The following is a 21,069-nucleotide window of genomic DNA, read 5'->3' on the forward strand; positions in this document are numbered from 1 at the left end:
CAAGCCTATAATGGTAGTAATTAAGACGCGAGTATGTTTGTTTATGAACCGAGCGCACGCGAGTTTCATAATTTTCATACTAGCGTCTTAATTACCATTATAGGCAAGTTTCATACGACTTTTTATGCTCGACCATATTTCTAACTTGAAATTATTCATAAGTATTCATGTTATTTTATCTGACTGGGGAGCGGAAGTGACCTTGTGCAATATCTCGTAAATTGTGAGATGTGCGCAGACGCGAAAGTATTGATTTTTTCCGAGGAACAAATGTCATTGACCTTGATATAATCTAGAGAGTAAAATGAACATTAATCTTGATATAACCTGGAAAGTGATTTAGACATTGAAAAACGAGATGACAAATTGAATTTATTTGAATATTATTTACAATTAACGTTAATTATTATAGTAACAGAACATAACCTTCTGCGACAGTATTGGATTTCAAGCCTCCGTGACGTTTCGCTAGTTGTCTTTCGATTGTATATCCGAGAATAATCGATACTTGCGCTTTCATATTGCTACAATGGTTTTTTCTGATTGGTGGAACACCTGAACTTTAATGAATAGGTGTACTTTAATGAGGCCCATTAAAGGACTGCTACCAGGTATATAATAACTACATTTCGGCATGGTCGAGCATAAAAATTAATAATTAAAAATGTTGTTATTTTAAAATTGTGGCGTGATACAAGAAAACTGACTTCAGACTTGTAATCAGCACACTCAATTTAGGGTTGGTACACTTGTTTTTGTTCTTAGCAAAATCATGTTTGTAAAATATAACTACCATACGAATACATTCGCTCTCCCTGGACTCCACAGGGCTTTTCCACGTCGAGCAGGAAGCCTGTGTAATAATTCTGTAGCAAGATACGGGTCGTAATCAACACCAGAGAAGTGTGTCGAGACGTACGACCTGACATGCGATCGAGTTCACGCACTCCGGCGAGGTCGTGCCTCAGACCTTGACCTGGTCAGCAATCCATGTGTGGATACACCAGGAAACTTTGTGAACGAGCCCAGACAACAGAGCAAAGCTAGCTCCACCAATCGTAATCAGGAAGCAATGGCGACTGTTACTTTTTCACATTACACCAAGAATTTATTTCCATTTCATCAGAGTTTGTCATCTACGATAATCTTAATGCAGTATTTTAAGAGACGATGTTAGCCAGTGAGGTCAATTTTACTGTTTTTACAGACTAACAAACAGAAATGAAAAAAGAAAAGAAATTATAGGGTAACTAGCAAATGCTGCAAACTAAGTTCATTAGACGTTCAAATAAACATTTTTCAGATTTATTTTCAATGAAGAATACCAGACATCCTGAAAGTTATTTCCTTCCATAATAATGAAACATATTCCCTCTGAATGTTTTTTTATGCCAAATACTTTTTCTTGAATCCATACACCTTTTGTTTTTGAGTTTCAACGCGAAAACGCAAGTAACAATGTCAGGACGATCAGCGGGTTTTTCATGTGGGAGTAAAGCAATAGCTATTTCAGGTCATTGTGGATTGTAGGTGAAAGTTAAAGAAAGTCAGGTTTGTTATGCTTTCGAACAATAGACATAGCATTTTGGTATAGCTGCTGCATGTAGAGCTTGAAATGTAGAGGGTAAACTCATTTTATTCTCCTAAGAGATCTTGCTGAAATGACCGAACGACTACAAAATTTTGTAGGCCTCTTATTTTATCAGTAAGTAATACCGTCTTTCCTTTGGAACTGTACATTTGCTCTCTCTCGAGCCAATACTGAAGAGAATGACGCATATAATTATCTACACCACATCGCCATTAAGTATATGAAAAAGACCCAACCCCACTTGATTAATAACTATAAAAATATTTGATTTTTAATAATATTATTATCTTACGTAAGTTTTGTAGTTTTATATTATATAATAGCCACCACTCAGTAAATTATAGAAATGAAGATATAATGTAACATATTCTCTACATCTACTTCTACAACCCCAAAACGTTTCACTTTCATATCATCACTATAGCATTAACATGTATAATTAATGAACAATAGTGACAGCATGGCATTAACTATAATGAAAATTCATTTCTAATGGTAATAATGTCATCAAACCACCTCAAGTTTTGTAGATTTTAATATCCAATACACAGCTGTACTCAGAAAATTACACACCGCAGGATCAGACCTGTACTTGAAGTTTTTAATAACCAATTGCATTTGAACTCTAAATATGTCAGCAATTCTGTAGGTCATGGCCTTCGTGTAATAGCTATTGTTTATTCTAGTGCGTTTTTTGTTTTATTCTGAAATCACGGCCGTGCTGAAATGCAATTAATTCTAAAAACTGAAGAAAGATGGATTTGGAAAATAGGAAAATTATGTTGAAAAATTCACATTTCACTGAAAACTACTATTTTTCTGAAAAACTTTGAGTTCTAAGATTCAAAATGAGGGGTAATTTATTGAAATATGTTTACCGTTTTCCCGTAATTTCCATTAACAGTTCAGATTATATAAATACAGATTATAATCACCATAGCAACATTATTCCAATAACCATAACCAAGAATGAAGAACAATTGAAGACTTTCACATTGTGAACTGTGTTGTGAGGTATTGAGTTTTATATCGTGCAATATACGCAAGAAACTTACAATGTTTCAGTGCTACATTATGTATATCTGATCCTTATCAGGAAAGGCAAGCAAAGAGGAACATCAGTGTCCAAGTTTAGAACACACAATTGAGTCCTATAATTCCAAAACGTGTCTTATCCAGTTTTTATGTTTTATACAAATCAAGAAAAACATTTTCCTTAATTTTTAATGTTAAAATAAGAACTTTTTTACCCTTTAAAATAAATATTTTATAGCATATATGTCATTAATTAAAATGTGTCTCAGTGAAACTTACAGCACAGTCCATATAGGCGAGATTCTATCTGATGCTTTTCCAATTCACTGCAGGCTAAAGCAAGGAGATGCATTATCACCTTTACTTTTTAACTTCGCTCTAGAATATGCCATTAGGAAAGTCCAGGATAACAGAGAGGGTTTGAAATTCAACGGGTTACATCAGCTGCTTGTCTATGCGGATGACGTGAATATGTTAGGAGAAAATCCACAAACGACTAGGGAAAACAGGGAAATTCTACTTGAAGCAAATAAAGCGACAGGGTTGGAAGTAAATCCCGAAAAGACAAAGTATATTATTATATTTCGTGACCAAAATATTGTACGAAATGGAAATACTATAAAAATTGGAGATTTCTCCTTCGAAGAGGTGGAGCAACAGTAACAAATATAAATGACACTCGGGAGGAAATTAAACTCAGAATAAATATACGAAATGCCTGTTGTTATTCGGTTCAGAAGCTTTTATCATCTAGTCTGATGTCAAAAAATCTGAAAGTTAGAATTTATAAAATAGTTATATTACCGGTTGTTCTGCAAGGTTGTGAAACTTGGACTATCACTTTGAGAGAGGAACAGAGATTAAGAGTGTTTGAGAATAAGGTTCTTAGGAAAATATTTGGAGCTAAGAGGGATGAAGTTACAGGAGAATGGAGAAAGTTACACAACGCAGAACTGCACGCATTGTATTCTTCACCTGACATAATTAGGAACAGTAAATCCAGACGTTTGAGATGGGCAGGGCATGTAGCACGTATGGGCGAATCCAGAAATGCATATAGAGTGTTAATTGGGAGGCCGGAGGGGAAAAAGACCTTTGGGGAGGCCGAGACGTAGATGGGAAGATAATATTAAAATGGATTTGAGGGAGGTGGGATATGATTGTAGAGACTGGATTAATCTTGCTCAGGATAGGGACTGATAGCGGGCTTATGTGAGGGCGGCAATGAACCTCCGGGTTCTCTAAAAGCCATTTGTAAGTAGGTAAGTACGTTTCAATGTTAAAAATTAAAAGTATCGATAATGTTTTCAAATAATAATGAAATAGAGTTTATAAATATTAATAATAAAACTGTAATACCTCCATATTGCAAATAATTATTTTCAGTTATCTCCCTTGTGACAATACTTAAAGGGTCTACTGTACAGCACAAATTTAATCCAGTTCAATGCTGGCACAGCCTGCTCGACCCTTGATTACAGTTGGCCATGGCAGTGCGCTAGCTGGCTGGTTATTTGCTGACTACATTCGATTTCACATTAATCTTGCATACAGAACGAAATCGATGGTTCATGAAGGATTCAGGGAGGCACATTCAGATAATCTATCACGGGTAGATCCATTGCAACACTGTTCTTCGTAAATAAGAACGGGTACTTCGTGTCAATAGAAATTTGGGCACCAGGCCTCAAAGTAAGCTGCAACACGCCTTATAATATCGAAATATTTTAAAATTTATTTTTTTTCTCTCATTTTGTGAACGTCCGGGCTTTCTAAAACCCATAAGTAAGTATCAAATATTGTGTTGTTTAGCGTCAATGAAACAGGTGGTAACGAGAAGGTATTTGGCAAGATGAGGCCGAGGATTCGCCATAGATTATCTGACATTCGCCTTACGGTGGGAGAAAACCTCAGAAAAAACCCAACCAGCCAATCACCCCAAGCTGGAATCAAACCTACTCCGATTCAGCAGGAAAATGCGCTAGAGACTGTGCTGCAATATTTATAATGAATACAAAAATATTTATTCATTTATTCATTCATTTATTCATTTATTCATTCATTCATTTATTCATTTATTTATTTACTTAATCTGACAGGGTTAAGGCCATAAGGCCTTCTCTTCCATCCCACCAGATAGCATATATAAATACAAAAAATAAATACAGACACTGGTGAAAATAATACAATAGTACAGGGACATCATTTTATTTTTACTAACATTTTTAATATTAACTTGGCTATACCTCTGGATCACCGCCGTTTGCTACCCCATTCCACGACTGTAGTTCGATGATACTGGCGTCATATACAAACAAAACACTTTACTAGGTATAGGAGGGAAGAAAAGTAGTTCATCCAATTACGTAAACTACGAAATATCGGGATTTTGAGTTTGATCATTTTCATTAGGTTTTTGTTTAATCAAAATACAGTACAGTATTAACAATGAGTGTTTTTACTCACGAACTGAGCTGTCCATGTGGACGTATTCATTATGCAGTGTATATTATACTGTCTACAGCACATTAGCGTACAATATAGAGAATTAAGTTAAATTGAAAAATAATCATAATATGGATATTTAAACACATTTTTGAAAATGTTGGCCGTTCATTTCGATACAGGCTTCAGTTCTTTTGTGCATATTATCGCACTATAGACTATTGTACCTAATCCTAATGACCAATTTCGTCCTTCGTACTAGTAACTCATGTTGAAATAATTCTTTACCTACTATATAAAAGAGTACCTTACGTACTGTAAATTCAATCTTCAGTTCTGTCCTATCCGAAAAGATAAAATTACTCAGACATACTATGTACTGTCCGTCCAAGTGGTTATGTCGTAGGGTCGTTGAAATGGAGGAAATCACGTAACAGTTAATTACTTGACGAGGCCCTTTTATTTAAGTTATTTTAAACAGTTGTATAATATTACGTAGACGTCCAATTCTTAACAGAAATTAATGTTCTCAGAAAAGAGCTAAGTCAGCCCAGCCACTAGCTGGCGAATAAAAGCTGGTGGGGAAACCGGGATACGGCGTAGGCAAATGGACGACAGTACCTGTGCGAAAATGATTCAATATTGAAAGCTCTTTCGTCACTGGAAAACGCGAACATATTTTTGGAACGTACTGTTTACTATGACCGTAAGGCTACTATGACTATATATGCGGTCTTGGAGGACGGTTGAACTTCATTAGTAGAAGGGGTGGGAGTGAAGTACATTCAAAAACTCAGGTACAATAAAAATTGAAGTAAAAATAAAATGATGTCCCTGTACATTATGCAACAAGCCTATAATGATAGTAATTAAGACGCGAGTATGTTTGTTTATGAAACGAGCGCAAGTGAGTTTCATAATTTTCATACGAGCGTCTTAAGTACCATTATTGGCAAGTTTCATACGACTTTTTATGCTCGACCGTATTTCTAACTTGAAATTATTCAGAAGTATTCATTTTATTCGTATCTGACTGAAGAGATCGGAAGTGATCCTGTGCATAGCTCGTCAATTGTGAGATGTGCGCAGACGCGAAAGTATGGATTTTTTCCGAGGAACAATAATGTCATTGACCTTGAAATATTCTAGAGATATAACCTGAAAATTGATTTAGAATTGAAAAACGAGATGACAAATTGAATTTATTTGAATATTATTTACAACTAACGCTAATTATTATAGTAACAGAACATAACCTTCTGCGACAGTATTGGATTTCAAGCCTCCGTGACGTTTCCCTCGTTGTCTTTCGATTGCATATCCGAGAATAATCGAAAACCTGAACTTTAGTGAATAGGTGTACTTTAATGACATGCATTAAAGGACTACTACCAGGTGTATAATTACTACATTTCGGCACGGTCGAGCATAAATTAAATTAAAGCCCTATAGAGGGTCAACAGGATCAAAAGAACGCTATAGAGCTCTCATCGAACTAATACAAGAAAAAAAAGAAAGAAAAACAGAGATAGGAATGATGATAATGATAATGATAATAATAATAATAATAATAATAATAATAATAATAATAATAATAAACACATTACATATTAATTGTCAATTTTACAACAGCATAGTTACAATATTTACTATATGTCATGGGTTAAGCCGAAGTTGCGCAACCTGACAGGTGTTCAACAAGCAATTCCATGAACTAGAATGTGATTTTTTAATTTAAATTTGAATTTTGATATTGTCCGACAGTCTCCGACATGGTCATGGAGAGAATTCCAGAGGCGTGGAATAGATATGCTGAAAGATGATGAGTAGAAGGATGTTCTGTGCAGAGGAATAGAGAGAAGGTACATGTTCCGGGTTCGAGGTAGTGAAAGGTAAACAAAACGAGATGCTACGTAAGAGTGTGTGGTGGTGTGGATGATTTTAAATAGTAATAAGAGAGAGTTGAAGAGTCTTCTTTCTTTAAGTGGACTTCAAGACAACAATTCTAGTGACGGTGTTACATGATCGAATTTTCTAATGTTACAAACGAAACGAACGCAGATATTGTGAACACGCTGTAGTCTATGGGCAAGATCAGTATTTAGATTCGTGAATAGAGAATCGTAATAATCCAAGTGGGGCATCACTAAAGTTTGGATCAGGTTCTTTTTAAGGCTGAGAGGTAAAACGTTGGTTAAGTGTCTGAGGGAATGAATTATGGAAAAAGTTTTCTTACATATGTAGGTCACTTGACTTTGAAAATTTAAATTTGAATCTAAATACACTCCTAAATTTTTTATTTTATATCTTCTTTAATGATTTTCGGTCATCAACTTGCACACACGATTTTCTATAACCAATCCAGTATCATGTTAAAACAAGCTACATACCTCAAGCTAAAACTTCCTGTAGAAAATTAACACAGACCTTCACGGTGTCGAACACAGCTCCTTCTTTCTTTCCACATTGAATAACCGTCTCGCACTACATGCAAGGTCAGCTACCAGCAGATCCAACTTCAAGATAAAATGGTGCTGATACACCACTCTTTATTGTAGTTTAGATTATGGTTTATGAAGGTTCACTATGTTTGCATTGCTGTCTCGTTAATAAATTGTTCTTTCACGAGGGTGACCAAAGTTAATTTTGTCCGCCTACATTCGTGTTTAGAAACACTGTGCATCTAAATCTGAACATTTCATAATCATCAAAAAGTAAGAGATCAGCTTAAATGCAAAATAGTAATATACGTTACAAGAGCGGTATGTTGACGTTTTCATGGTCGAGGAAAAGATTGAAAAAGCGAAACGTAGTTGAGCTTTTTTAATTTCCGAGAACATGAAAACAAACATACCGCTCGTGTATCGTACATTATTTTGTGCGAAGATCGTTTATTACGTGCCTGAAAGACGAATTTCTAATTAGTTGCAATGAAATCTCCATGTTGGTTTCTGTTTAATGACGCCAACTTCGGAACACCAAAATATATTTCTTTAACATTGTTGCTGTAAAATATTTTATGCGAGATCGTGCGTATTTGCTTGTTTTCCGCACAGAACCAATACGCGGTAAGTGTGAAATACCACATTCAGTATTCCCAACGTAACACGCATAACAATTTCCCCTCTTCTTACCGCTTAAGCGCGACATTCATTTTACTGCTTTAGGCTTTTAACATATTATTTTTAGAGACGTTTAACATAGTAATAATTATAAATTGGAAACTTACCACTACAATTTCACCTAAATTGCAATGTTAATTATTGTTTTTAAATATTTGCAAATATTAAGTGAAGTCTACTACTCCACGAAACTTATTTCATTCCTGATACAAGTAACATTAAGAAAGCCGTGAAAAAATCAACGAGATTCCAGATGCCGATGTTATTACTGCAATATTTTATATAAATAATATTGTTAAAATATTAAAATGAAAAGTAAATCATTACATAACTTTACCGTTTGTTTTAAGTTCGCGTTTATAGACTGGGGGGGAAAAAGACAGACGTAAATCACGGCCTGCTGGAGTATAGATATTTTTGTTTTCTAAAGTTGCCGCCATTAAACAGAAACCAAGATGGAGATTTCATTGCAACTAATTAGAAATTCGTCTTTCAGGTACGTAATAAACGATCTTCGCACAAAATAATGTACGATACACGAGCGGTATGTTTGTTTTCATGTTCTCGGAAATTAAAAAATCTCAACTACGTTTCGCTTTTTCAATCTTTTCCTCGAACATGAAAACGTCAACATACCGCTCTTGTAACGCATATTACTATTCTGTCTTTACTATACTCCAGCAGGCCGTGATTTACGTCTGTCTTTTTTTTTTCGCCCAGTCTATAAATGCGAACTTAAAACAAACGGTAAGGTTATGTAATGATTTATTTTTCATTTTAATATTTTAACAATATTATTTATATAACATATTGCAGTAATAACATCGGCATCTGGAATCTCGTTGATTTTTTCACGGCTTCCTTAATGTTACTTGTATCAGGAATGCAATAAGTTTCGTGGAGTAGTAGATTTTACTTAATTTTTGCAAATATTTAAAAACAATAATTAACATTGCAATTTAGGTGAAATTGCAGTGGTAAGTTTCCAATTTATAATTATTACTATGTTAAACGTCTCTAAAAGTAATATGTTAAAAGCCTAAAGCAGTAAAATGAATGTCGCGCTTAAGCGGTAAGAAGAGGGAAATTGTTATGTGTGTTATGTTGGGAATACTGAATGTGGTATTTCACACTTACCGCGTATTGGTTCTGTGCGGAAAACAAGCAAATACGCACGATCTCGCACAAAACACTTCCAATGTCAACTCTACAGACACAAAATTATCCTAAAATCAGTAACTAGGCAACCATATCACATGCTCTGAGAGAACATGTATATATCATACTGTTCTTATCATTTTTGTGATAAATGCGTAAGAATTATGTAATTTTTAGTAGAAAATTGAAAAACAAAATCTGTACAAAGCAATTAACACATTTCTAGCTTCAGAAAGCTAGCCAATTAAAGAAGTGACACTTCTGAACAGTTCAATCTCTATCTGTAATATTCTTTAATCCTTAAAGCTAAAGAAAAAAAAGTATTTCACTAACAATTTCAAATTATTGTAACTATGAAAATGTTGAGATTAGGACAAATGTATACATGACATTTTTGCTCAGAATATCTTCGGAAATAAGCTCCGTAAGTGACGGTAAATCCTCGTGAATCACCCTGTATTATGAACTATAAGAATTGATAGGTAATATAATAACAGAGCTCAGAAAAAATATAGCCACATCTCCTGAAATCTGTACTAATAATAAATCTGTAGCCGAAATTTTTCCGGTAATTTTCGATTTTCCAAAATAATTGGTCCTATCATATATAATTAACCACCCTGAAACCGAAAATCGCTTTTTTGACATTTTTCTTTGTCTGTCTGTATGTTTGTTACCTTTTCACGCGATAATGGCTGAACGGATTTCGATGAAAATTGGAATATAAATTAAGTTCGTTGTAACTTAGATTATAGGCTATATGGCATTCAAAATACATTATTTAAAAGGGGGGTTATAAGAGGGCCTGAATTAAATAAATCGAAATATCTCGCTTATTATTGATTTTTGTGAAAAATGTTACATAACAAAAGCTTCTTTAAAAATAATTTCCGATAAGTTTTATTCTTGAAAATTTTTGATAGGACTGATATTTAATGAGCTAAATGAGTTTTAAAATTAAAATAACTGCCATCTAAGGCCGTGTAATGAATTAAAAAACAAATGACTTCGTCTATAAGGGGCCTTGGACAGCAACAATCGAAACCTATGAAAGATAGCCTACAGAGAATGTTTCTGTGTTTGTATGAAGTAATATCGGAAGCTAAATTAACCGATTTGTATAATTAATTATTATTTCACCATTGGAAAGTGTAGTTTTCTAGATGGACATAATGCTATAATGTTATTACAGTAACTTCTGATATAATATAATATAATTTAAGTGATTTGAAGGGTTCAGAACCATAGTGGGCCAAGCGCCATTTACTGAATACGTAGAAAACAAGGGTTAAAATTAAGTTATTACCATAATTCAATGGAAACCTATGACAAGTAAAATAAAATAGACACATTAAATCTAAATGATGTCGATGTTCATTAAACTATGGTTGCATGTAATAAAAATTAAGAAACAGGTTAAAGGAATTGTCATTGCACCAAATGAGTGTCTCTGGACCAAAATGATCGCATTTTAATTATTTGGATGCAATTTAAATTAAGTAACATATTAAACGATTTATCCTTCTATCAAACACGAATGTTCCCTGGATCAAACGTCCTATTTTAATTGTGTGATTACTTTATATTTACTTGTAACGGGTGCAGCGGAGCGCACGGGTACGGCTAGTAAGATGTAAAAATAAGAGAGATTAATGTAATCTTTTTATAGGCGTAAAGAATAATGCAAGTAGATAATGACACCACTTGTACACATTTACTAATAATATAACTATGGTAATATACTCGTACATAATTTTGTGGAACAGAAAGATGCAACTCAATTGTAATTTCTATTCTGTGTAATAGAACTCAGCTGGAAACACAACACCACAGTCTACTATATACAGTCGCGAAGCTCAATATGTAGTACAAATGCAAACATGGGTAGTTGCCCACCACTAGGATCGCTACTATCGCCTCATCATCACAGATCTCTCCTAGCAGATGACAAAATATGTTACACTTTCGTTGTCGTGTTCTTTTGGAAAAATTAGCACCTTCCTTCCATTATTGAAATTTTAAATGGATAAAGTTCATTTATTATTTTAATGAAGTATATTAAGTTCCACCATAAACTCGAACATACCTGCAAGAAATAGGTTAATATTATTTTTGTTTGTGCAAAACGAACTGATATTTACTATAATCGCTTCACTCATTCAAGATTATAGCGATAATGAACTATGAAACCAACAAATATTAATTTGCATTTCCCTTTACAACAATAATATAATAACAATAATAATGGAAATATGAATTAATGGAGTAACTTTACGTGTACCGGTACTTGTAGTGTAGCCTTACGTAGTTAACAAAATGGGATGAGGTTAAGCAATAATAATCACACCAGAATTGGAAATAAAACGTGATCAATAAATTTTATTGCAACAGACTTACTTTTTCTACGTCTCTAGTAAAGTAACAAATAAAAATAACAACAAAATTAACAGCTATAATTAAAAACATATCCTTTGAAAAAAAAAAAAAGTAGGCCTAAGTTGTCTGAAAATGTACAATTATTCAAGGAATCAGCTGATACAGACGTAGAATTAGTGCAAGGCTTTTGTTTCTCAGCTGCAGGTAATAACAGAACGGGTTTATTTGAAACATCAAATAAAGTTGGAACTGCATTCCAGATTAATTTATTTTTGTTTTCATTCATAAATTGTGTGTCTTCGAAATGAAGAGAGCAAAACTTTATATTATTATAAAGATATGCTTCATTCTTTGTCATTAGATTTTCCCTCCTGCTGTTTATTAACAACTTTTTGCATCTAGAAGTAAAATAAGAAATAGATGTTAGGATTTTTCTTCACGAGCATCAATGTGAAATACGCAACGACCTAGCACTCGATGGAAATACGACTCAGTCCACTCTAAATCCAAAGTCGACCGTGGACAGTCTATTGTTTCTAGTTGCTAACCGCTTGGAGCGCTTTATCGCGAGATTTGCAAAAAAACACCTCAAGCTTCGCGACTGTATGTAGTAGACTGTGACAACACGTTGATTACTAGATGACCGAGGATAATGTATTTTTGTAGACACCATGAAACACCATTACTAAGTAACATTTCGTTAAAACATATTCTGTAAAACTTTCTCAGAAAAGTGGGGGAGATATTCCATTCCGGGCCATTAGCATACGTTTACAAAGTATCGGAAATTCTAAGAAAACATCTTGAATTGTGGATGAAATCGTCTAGGAATGACTCACGTTTAAGAATACTACTTCACTATGCAATCTTCATGTCTTATTTCCAAGAAATGTAACACAAAAAACACGAGATTATGCAGAACGTTTGAATAAAACAGTTTGACGTAACGACTAAGTGTCTAAGGACTATAAAACAGAAGAACCCCTCATCTTATATTCACTTCCATCAAGTCATAACCTTCAACCTTATCTCTTGCTTGTTTTCCTTCATTTGTTTTGTATTTACCACAGCTAATGCATCGACAGTCATCGCTGTTTATTTTAACTTCGTCGATAATAGATGGAATAGCAACAGAAGCCTTCGTCAATAAAACAAGAGACAGTAGAATCGAGTAACTGCGATGTCAGCATTCAACTGTCTATCGTAGATGTCAATCCAGAACTTCGAATCGTGGAAATATTGATGTGGTATTCTGCTAAAGCAGATATGAACTGAGATATTACGTTCTGATTGAAGAATAGTAATGGAGGTGTGATGGGACAAAGCTATGAAGTAAATCCTGGTAGTATTATTTTATTTACCAACGCTAACAATATTGGAAATTGAAAACTTAACAAACGAATGGTTAATAAATTAGGTGGAAAAATTCAAATACCTGGGAGCAACAGTAACAAATATAAATGATACTCGGGAGGAAATTAAACACAGAATAAATATGGGAAATGCCTGTTATTATTCGGTTGAGAAGCTTTTATCATCCAGTCTGCTGTCAAAAAATCTGAAAGTTAGAATTTATAAAACAGTTATATTACCGGTTGTTCTTTATGGTTGTGAAACTTGGACTCTCACTTTGAGAGAGGAACATAGGTTAAGGGTGTTTGAGAATAAGGTCCTTAGAAAAATATTTGGGGCTAAGAGGGATGAAGTTACAGGAGAATGGAGAAAGTTACACAACACAGAACTGCACGCATTGTATTCTTCACCCGACATAATTAGGAACATTAAATCCAGACGTTTGAGATGGGCAGGGCATGTAGAACGTATGGGCGAATCTAGAAATGCATATAGAGTGTTAGTTGGGAGGCCTGAGGGGAAAAGATCTTTGGGGAGGCCGAGACGTAGATGGGAAGATAATATTAAAATGGATTTGAGGGAGGTGGGATATGATGGTAGAGACTAGATTAATCTTGCTCAGGATAGGGACCAATGGCGGGGTTATGTGAGGGCGGCAATGAACCTCCGGGTTCCTTAAAAGCCAGTAAGTAAGTATGGTTAATAAATTTACATGAAGTACTCTATCAGGGACAGGGTTTGTTTAAGGACTGTAGGCTCACTTCCCACAAGGAGGAAATCACCTCAAACATTTTATCCCCCGTTAAAATACATAGCCTTTAGCCGGGTTCGAACCACAGAATCTCGGATGTTACACCCAGCATAATAACTGCACACTACAATGGACGACAAGTAAAATAACCAAAAAAAGACTCTTCAAATACTTTTTTCCTAGTATTATCATAAAAAACAGGTAAATGAAATTAGGGACCGAGCGATTAAGCTCAGACGGTAAAGTGTGAAACTCTCATTCAGAAGGCCCAGGGCTCAAACCCCATGGCTAGCAAAATTCACTGGGGTTTTTACGTGGTTTCCCTTAGTCACAAAGACAAGTGCCGAATTGAACATTTACATATCATGATCATCACCGCCTCAATCACCAATATCATAAACATTAATGAAAATCTAAAATCAGTTACATGACAACACAAGCCAACTACAACATTCAATTATTTTTTGTATTTGGTTATCTAACGACGCTGTATCAACTACTAGGTTATTTAGCATCGATGAGATTGATGATAGCGAGATGATATTGGCGAGATGAGGCCGATGATTCGACATAGATTACCTGATATTCGTCTTACAGTTTGGGAAAACTTCGGAAAAAACCCAACCCAATCAGCTCAAGAGGGAATCGAACCCACGCTCGAACGTAACTCAGAATCGGAAGGCAAGCATCTCAACCGACTGAGGACATCACAATAGAAACAGGAACTCAACATTAGTAAAAACGGCCTACTGATATACACAAAGGTCCTGTTAAAGCGTGTATAAATAAACTTGACAAAAACATAATAGCCGTATATGAAGATAATATGGAAAACAGTAATCTATACTAATAATAAATCTGTAGCCGAAATTTTTCTGGTAATTTTCGATTTTCCAAAAATAATTGGTCCTAACATAAATAATTAACAACCCTGAAACCGAAAATAGCTTTTTTGAAATTTTTGTTTGTATGTCCGTCTGGATGTTTGTTACCTTTTCACGCGATAATGGCTGAACCGATTTATATGAAAATTAGAATATACATTAAGTTCGTTGTAACGTAGATTTTAGGCTATATGGCATTCAAAATACTTTATTTAAAAGGGGGTTATAAGGGGGCCTGAATTAAATAAATCGAAATATCTCGCTTATTATTGATTTTTGTGAAAAATGTTACATAACAAAAGTTTCTTTAAAAATGATTTCCGATAGGCTAAGTTTTATTCTTTACAAAATGTTTATAGGACTGATATTTAATGAGATAAATGAGTTTTAAAATTAAAATAACGCCATCTAAGACGGTGCAATGAAATATGAAAAATTACTTCGTCTATAAGGGGCCTTGGACAACAACAATCGAAAGCTGTTAAACATAGCCTACAGAGGATGTTTCTGTGTTTGTAGGAAGTAATATCGGAAGCTAAATTAATCGATTTGTATAATTAATTATTATTTCACCATTGTAAAGTGTAGTTTCTCTAGATGGACATAATGCTGTAATGTTATTTCAGTAACTTCTGAGTAAATCGAGGACAGGTAAGATTAAAATAGCTTCTTATGCACAGAAAATTTGATAGGCTATTTTGTACATTCGTTTTCTTTATTTCTTAAAATAATATTTACGTACACTCATTTTAATCTCAGAGAATTAACGAACAACGAGAGTATATTGATTTAGTATGCAGTAATAGTACGTTAGCTTAGCAATCCATTATTTTATAATTCAAATTTTAACTAAAATACACACGATTTATCCTTCAACAAACACGAATGTTCCCTAGATCAAACGTCCTATTTTAATTATGTAATTACTTCATATTTATTTCTAACAGGTGCAGCGGAGCGCACGGGTACGGCTAGTACTAACATATATTTAAGATCATATCTCTTTAATCTGACTTTTCAGACCAAAGTCCCCTCTCGAAATGGTCTGTAGAGCATCCTCTATTTTCTATTTAATTTTTGCACGCTTTTACTGAATCACCTTCTATAAAAACAAAGGTTTCATGGTAATAAACTTACCAGAAAGAATGTTCAGTCTAACTTCCAAACCCCACGTTTTGAACACTGCTAATGAAAGTGTAGTTAGGTCTTAGAAGAGAAAAATAAGTGGAGAAGTTTATACAGGGCGAATCTAAATTCAACCGACAAACTGTGTTCATTGATAGGAGACATCGTTTTAAGTACCTTTCTGTTTCATAGCAACAAGACACGAAAGTGTACAGGGAAGAATCCAATAACAAAATTACTTCCAGTAGAATGCATACGCTCACACTATACAGTAGTGGCAAAAAAAAAAAAAAACCGGACCGACCCTTGTAGCTGATTTCAGAGCCTTGTTCACTCCAGCGCACGATAGACTGGTAACTAAGGCTTTCGTGGTTCGAATCCTGTCTCGGAAGGAAACTTTTTTTTTTTTGTTCCTTATTCAAATTTATTCCCTATACTTTTCAATTGCTGCTAAAATTCATGTTCTGGGAATAATAAGTTAATTAAGTAGTAAAATATCGCTGCAATAGAAAAGTATTGGAAATAAATTTGAATAAGGAGAAAAAAAAGTTTCCTTCTCAGGCAGGATTCGAACCACGAAAGTTTTAGTTACCAGTCTATCGTGCTCTAGAGTGAACAAGACTCTGACATAAGCTACAAGGGTCAGTCCGGTTTTTTTGCCACTACTGTACATGAATTCGGTCTACGAAGTAAGGCTCTACGTTAGAAATCGCCTACCCAAACAGTGCAATGGCTTGGAATACCTTGATAGTTCTTTTCGTGATCGATGGATTGGGCGTGGTGGTCCAGTTTCCTGGCCTGCTAGGTCACCTGATCTAAGACCGTTAGACTTTTTGTACGGTTTAACGTACTACAGTTGCTTCAGCTGAGGATCTTGTCATATGGGTGGTTGCTGCAGCAAATGAATTCTGAGAAATTCGTGATATGTTTGCGATGGTCATGCAGTCCGTGATTATGAAGAGTAGAGCTTGTATTGAATAAGAAGAAATACACTTTCAACAAAATCTGAAGTAATTTTTTTATGTTCAATTCTACAGTATTACTTTGATTTTTTATAAACTTACTTACGGTTTTTCAAAATTATAAAATGTTATTGTGTTTTAATTGATTATTTTGTGACGCTTTATCAAATGCTGTGGTTATCTAGCGTCTGAATGCGACGAAGGTGATAATGCCAGCGAAATGAGTCCAGGATCCAGTGACGAAAGTTACCCAGCATTTGCTGTTAATGGGTTGAGGGAAAACTCCGGAAAAAATCTTAACCAGTAATTTGTCCCAACCTGAATTTAAACCCAAGTCCGTTCGATTCACGTTAGGCAAGTTAACCATAACTTTATAGCGGTGGACGTTGTGTTAAAAGTTAAGTTGAACATAATATGATAAACATAAATAGTTTTCAAATAATATACAGACTGTAACAAAAGTTTCTGGTACAGTGACAATTTTAGTTTTGTTTCAAATATTTGATAGTAAATATCACACTTTCAGCCAAATTATTAATAAAGGATTGCATCATACCACAATCAAGTAGTACCAACTCCTATACCATAAAATTTGATCACGGTTCCTGAGAAAATAGAAACTAAACAAGAGAATAATTTTAACATACAATTGCAGAAACTTTTATTACACTCTGTGTAACAACCTGTATCTTTTGCACAATTGGTTTCTGACCACTGGTTTCTTATCTCTAATTGGTGTCATCTACAACTCCTGGAAGTTTGTCAGTTCAATTTAGATTCACCCTGTATGACAGTGACACAATAAATAGTCCTAAATATCTGCTAAAATATGACAATTTTTTTTTAGTATTCATTCCGTATTTGAAGTGTACCGCTTTCATTTATGTTGGATTGCATCACACCACAATCAAGTCGTACCAACTCCTACACCATAAAATTTGGTCATGGTTCCTGATAAAATGGAAAATTAAACAAGAGAATAATTTTAACATACAGTTACAGAAACTTTTGTTACACTCTGTATAACACCCTGTATCTTTTGCACAATTGGTTTCTGAACACTGGTTTCCTATCTCTAATTTGTGTCCTCTACAACTCTTGGAAGTTTGTCAGTTCAATTTAGATTCACCCTGTATGTGTGACACAATAAATAGTCGTAAAATATCTGCTAAAATATGACAATTCTTTTTAGTATTCATTCCGTATTTGAAGTGTACCGTTTTCATTTATGTTGGATTGCATCACACTACAATCAAGTAGTACCAACTCCTACACCATAAAATTTGGTCATGGTTCCTGATAAAATGGAAACTAAACAAGAGAATAATTTTAACATACTGTTACAGAAACTTTTGATACACCCTGTATAACACCCTGTATCTTTTGCACAATTGGTTTCTGACCACTGGTTTCCTATCTCTTAACAACACGCTAATCCCTTATTCATCTGTCGTAAAAAAATCTTGGCTTCTTTTTTGATAATAATCTAAGTTGGAATTTTCAAGTTAAAGAAACGATAAAAAAAAATCTGTTCTTCCATTCACTGTTTGAGTCGCTTGAAAAACTTCTTGCCCCAGCAAATAAACTTACCCTAGTACAAACCCTAGTAATGCTGCACTTCGATTATTGTGACGTTTTGTTAAGTGACCTAAGTTCTGAACTGTCAGTCAAGTTACAGCGAGCTCAGAATATGTGCGTCAGATACGTGTGCAACATCCGACGATATGATCACATATCACCGTCCTTCGCAAGTTTCTCGTGGCTCCGACTTAAAGAACGCAGAACTTTACACTCTTTGTCTTTACTCTTTCGAATTCTGCAAACCTCAACACCAAATTACCTTTCGTCTTATCTATACTCTAACCACGACGTAAATACCAGATCACTTATCTGTGGCACGCTAAGTATACCTCTTCATAGAACATCTTTTTATTCATCATCTTTTACAGTATCCACCTCGCGTCAATGGAATTCCCTGTCACAAAGTATTAGGGGCTGCAAGACAACAAACACCTTTAAGAACAGCTTAAAAGATAACCTTATTAGCATTTCACTCCAATCATACTGATTTAAACTATCACTGACTACATTGTTACTTCTTTCTTTAGACATCATCCTGATAGTGCTGTATTTTCAAAATTGTCTCATAATAATCTCTTTCTATTATCTAATATCATTTGAAATATATTAACATTCTATGTATTTTAGCTTAATTCTGCTACACAGTTTATTTCAGTGTTTAATTAATAGTTCATAGTATTTTGTTGTTTAATTCGTAAATAACTCTTGTATACATGTAACTCTCATCTAAATCAAATTGTTGAATTCTTTGTAAGTTCATGCAAATGTATGTATACTTTTTGCTGGTTGAGTGGAAGAGAAGGCCTTACGACCTTAACTCTGCCAGCTAAAATAAATCATTATTATTATTATTATTATTATTATTATTATTTACTTACAAATGGCTTTTAAGGAACCCGAAGGTTCATTGCCGCCCTCACATCAGCCCGCCATTGGTCCCTATTCTGTGCAAGATTAACCCAGTCTCTATCATCATATCCCACCTCCCTCAAATCCATTTTAATATTATCCTCCCATCTACGTCTCGGCCTCCCCAAAGGTCTTTTTCCCTCCGGTCTCCCAACTAACACTCTATATGCATTTCTGGCTTCTCCCATACGTGCTACATGCCCTGCCCATCTCAAACGTCTGGATTTAATGTTCCTAATTATGTCAGGTGAAGAATACAATGCGTGCAGTTCTGCGTTGTGTAACTTTCTCCATTCTCCTGTAACTTCATCCCGCTTAGCCCCAAATATTTTCCTAAGCACCTTATTCTCAAACACCCTTAACCTATGTTCCTCTCTCAGAGTGAGAGTCCAAGTTTCACAACCATACAGAACAACCGGTAATATAACTGTTTTATAAATTCTAACTTTCAGATTTTTGGACAGCAGACTGGATGATAAGAGCTTCTCAACCGAATAATAACACGCATTTCCCATATTTATTCTGCGTTTAATTTCCTCCCGAGTGTCATTTATATTTGTTACTGTTGCTCCAAGATATGTGAATTTTTTCACCCCTTCGAAGGATAAATCTCCAATTTTTATATTTCCATTTCGTACAATATTCTGGTCACGAGACATTATTATTATTATTATTATTATTATTATTATTATTATTTATTCTCTAATTGGTGTCCTCTACAACTCCTGGAAGTTTGTTAGTTCAATTTAGATTCACCCTGTATGTGTGACACAATAAATAGTCGTAAAATATCTGCTAAAATATGACAATTTTTTTTTGTATTCGTTCCGTATTTGAAGTGTACCGGTTTCATTTATGTGTGTCCCAGTTTTGGAGTGGAATCCCCGGAGTGTCCCGTACCTCCAGGAAGATGTCCGTGTCTACATTTAATACCCTGTGGAGAATGCAAACTTGTGTTTCAGACCAGCTTCTCACATGAACTCCTCTGGGTGTCGTAAATAACAAAAGACGCTCCAGATGTCAAAGTGAGCCAAGCGGTTGCTGGACATACATATAAAAGAATTCGCAACCCAGCATAGCACAGCATTCCTAAGACAATTGGAATGCATAATGCAGCATAAGACGGGCGTCCATATTGTGTCGCAGATATAAATTAGATGTGCTTGAAGAAAATTCGCCACATATGTGGCAGCTCATACAGTAAAGGGCAACAAGATAAATGAGTATGAAAATGTAATTGAAATAGTGAAACAATATAAAATGGAACGTGGTGAACATGCATATTATGTGATGTAATAGAAAACTAAGATGGGCGGCATAACTGATGGGAAGATGTCCACATCAATACAAGTTGGAACAAACTGCATAGAGAAATATGACCGCTGAAGATTATGAGGAACTAAATTATAAAGATGAAGATCATGATGTCTGAGAAGAAGAAGGATCGTGGCGATTTAAAGAGGTCACGGTGATTCGTCCGAAAATTATGATTCATATGAAGATGGTGGTGATACGGATGAAAGTGGCAGTAGTGCTGGTGCAGATTGTGTCCATTAAGACGAAATATTTTGTTCTCGGCCCAGACGAAATCTCGTCTCGATCCGGACGAAATCTCGTCTCGATCCGGACGAAATCTTTTTTTTCGATCCGGACGAAATCTTTTTTCGATCCGGACGAAATCTTTTTTTCGATCCGGACGAAATCTTTTTTTTCGATCCGGACGAAATCTTTTTTCCATCCGAATGAAATCTTTTGTCGTTCCGGACGAAGTCTTTTC

This window comes from Periplaneta americana, chromosome 2 (assembly GCF_040183065.1).
Source record: "Periplaneta americana isolate PAMFEO1 chromosome 2, P.americana_PAMFEO1_priV1, whole genome shotgun sequence".
NCBI lineage: Eukaryota > Metazoa > Arthropoda > Insecta > Blattodea > Blattidae > Periplaneta > Periplaneta americana.